General features: G+C 37.3%; 1 protein-coding gene across 1 annotated transcript in view; it reads left to right on the top strand.

Annotated features, from left to right (window-relative positions):
- Positions 1 to 878, top strand: part of MSANTD7 (Myb/SANT DNA binding domain containing 7) — a 36,476-nt gene extending 35,598 nt beyond the window's left edge. The window contains exon 14 of the mRNA XM_006172183.3: positions 661 to 878. The gene's annotated coding sequence lies outside the window, so the exon portion shown is untranslated. The remainder of the gene's footprint in view (positions 1 to 660) is intronic.
- The last annotated feature ends 1,966 nt before the right edge of the window (positions 879 to 2,844 follow it).

Here is a 2,844-nt window from a genome sequence, read left to right as displayed (position 1 = left end):
GGGGATGGCCACGCCACAATCCCTTCTCCTCCATTCTCCTCTCTGGATCCTGGGCACGCACGCACAGGCGCCCAGCATAAGTTTAAGCCACCGAGTCCAGGACGCGAACCACAGTCAACTACGTGGGAGTCCAGCGATATAGCCATTACGCTAACTGCTGGTCCCTCAACATAATTTTTCTAACATTTATATAATTGATGCTATTTCTCCTACTAAAGGTTAATTTTATTATTGCTATAGGAAATCACTAAGTAAATTTATTTATTAATTGTGATTTCCCTAACAACAGACCATCCATATCACTTATGTATTACAAGTAAATCCTTTCCAACTTAACATTTAGCAATAACTTATGTCATAAACAGTACTTAGCAATAATGTTGAATTCATCAGGGTGAGTTTTCTTTGGTTAGGCTTGAAAATGGCATGATGCACTTTGAGTTTACATAAAATCTTAAACGTGAGATGTTTTTATCATGGATTTTTAAGGCATACAACAATTAGCTCAGTGTTCTATGAAATTTTGTTCATTCTTTTTCTTAATACTCTTGAAAATTAAAATGAACTGTTATTTACACTAAGTCATCAGAAATTTCTTGAGCACTTCCCATATTTATAAAATCAGTTTATGAAATGTTATTTATTTTTTGTTTGCTTTAGGGATGGATCTTTACATGTGACATGCACAGATCAAGAGACTGGAAAATGTGAAGCAATCACTATTGAGGTGGCATCTTAGTGTTTTAGAGAAATCAAGAATTTTTAATAATTAGAGTATCAACATTATTTGGTTTTGTGTACAAGTGATGTTTATATAAAATACTTTTTCAATGAATTATATAAACTATGTTTCTATTAAAGTACCATATATTGGTAAACATTGCACCTTTTTGTGTTGTTCTTCATGTAGAAACTATTACACATGGAAAAAAGGAGCCTTATAAAGCTGTATATAATTGAGATGACTGAAGAAAATTTTACTAGAAATTTTATATCATTTTTAAAATTTTTTCGGTTTCTATAATTTACAACTTTAAAGTCTTTAATTAATTCCTATTAATTAACCAAGAGAACAATTAAAAGTTCTTGATTACAATTGGAAAAAATTTGTAGAATCATATGCAATGTAATATACTATTTTTGTTTTAAAAGAAGCACACTTGGGACCAGCAGTTGGCAGAATGGCTATGTTGCTGGACTCCCATGTAGTCAACTGCGGTTCGATTCCCAGACCTAGTGGCTTAAACTCATGCCAGGCGTGTGTGAGTGCAAGCCCAAGATTCCAAGAGGAGAATGGGGGAGAAGGGATCGCAGCATGGCCATTTCCCCTGAGGGGGTGATTTTCTTTCTGGCAAGTGCACACACCCTATAGCAAAAACTTCTCAAAAAAAAAAAAAAGAAAGCACATTCATAAACTTGACAATCATGTGTGGATGTATGTGTATGTATATGGCCATATGTGTATACGTACACACATATACACCAAATTTAGAAGACTAAACACCAACACAAACCCCATTTTTTAAAAATTTGTTGTAGGGTATGTACACTCACCAGAGACAGATTGAAAAGGAGAGAGAGAGAGAGAAAGTGAGAAATCACCCCCCGAGGGATTGGCCATGCCACAGGCCCTTCTCCATTCTCCATTTGTGGTTTTGGGTACACATGGGCCCAGTGTGATTTCCAAGCCACTGGGTCTGGAACTCTTAACTGTGGCAAGTGTACATGCCCTATGGCAAAACTCTCCACTCTTAAAAATAATAATAATTAATAAACAAAAAAATGCATTGTGGTCATTAATAAACTTTTTAAAAAACTGTGCTCGATTTAAACATTTTTTGCATCAAAATAAACTCACACTTTTTTTTAGAGAGTTTTTTTTCTATAGGGTCTGTGTGCTCACCAGAGAGACAGCTATGTGGGAATCCAATGCCTTAACCACCACACCCTCTGCCAGCCCCGAGAACATTAATTTTAATGGAAAAGGAGACACTCCATGGGGGTTAGCAGGTGACATGGTGGTTAAGGCGCTGTGTCAAGTGGCCAACTGTAGTTCGAGTCCCAGATCTGGTGACTTGAGATTCACACTAGGCGTGTGTTCATGTGTACCCAAAATACCACAGGTTGAATGGAAGAGAAGGGATTGTGGTGTGGCCATCTCTCCTAGGGGGTGATTTCTTGCTTTCTCTTTCTGTGTCTCTCTTTGTCTCTCCGGTGAGCCCACATGCCTTATAGCCAAAAAAAAAAAAAAAAAAAATCCCTTACCCCCAAAAAAGAGACACTCAATGGACATCCAGAAATCAAGTTTTTAGTGTTTGCTATGGTATCATTGTGTCACCCACAGTTCATGTGTTGGAACGTAATCTCCCATGCCAAAGTGTAGGGAGATGAGATCTAATAAGAAGTGATTAGGTCATGAGAACTCTTGTCTCAGTGAATGGATTAAGACCGCCAAGGACTGGGTTTGTTGCAAAAGCAAGTTCATCCCTATCTTGCTCTTGGTCATGTGTACTCCCTTTCCCTTCCACCTTCTGCCATAGCAAGAAGGCCCTCCCCAGATGCCAACACCTTCCTATTGGACTTTTCAGCTTCTGGAATGGTGAGAAATAAATTTCTTTTCTTTATAAATTACCCAGTCTGTTAGTATGTTATAGCAGCACAAAACAAATCAAGACCATCATCTTTATGATAAAAAAAAATTGGGAGGGAGAATAATTTTATATATTTCCCTGGGACACTCTGTCATATGCCTCTTAGTAGTGTTTTATTCTCCTCTCCTTTTTTAGCCAGGATTTGCCAAGATCCAAAAACATTTTCATCTTAGATCCTTCCATTACAATTGAC

This window comes from Tupaia chinensis, unplaced genomic scaffold (assembly GCF_000334495.1).
Source record: "Tupaia chinensis unplaced genomic scaffold, TupChi_1.0 Scaffold000285_1, whole genome shotgun sequence".
Taxonomy (NCBI): Eukaryota; Metazoa; Chordata; class Mammalia; order Scandentia; family Tupaiidae; genus Tupaia; species Tupaia belangeri.
The sequence above is the reverse complement of the archived record's forward strand: the minus strand, read 5'-3'. Positions and strand labels throughout refer to the sequence as shown.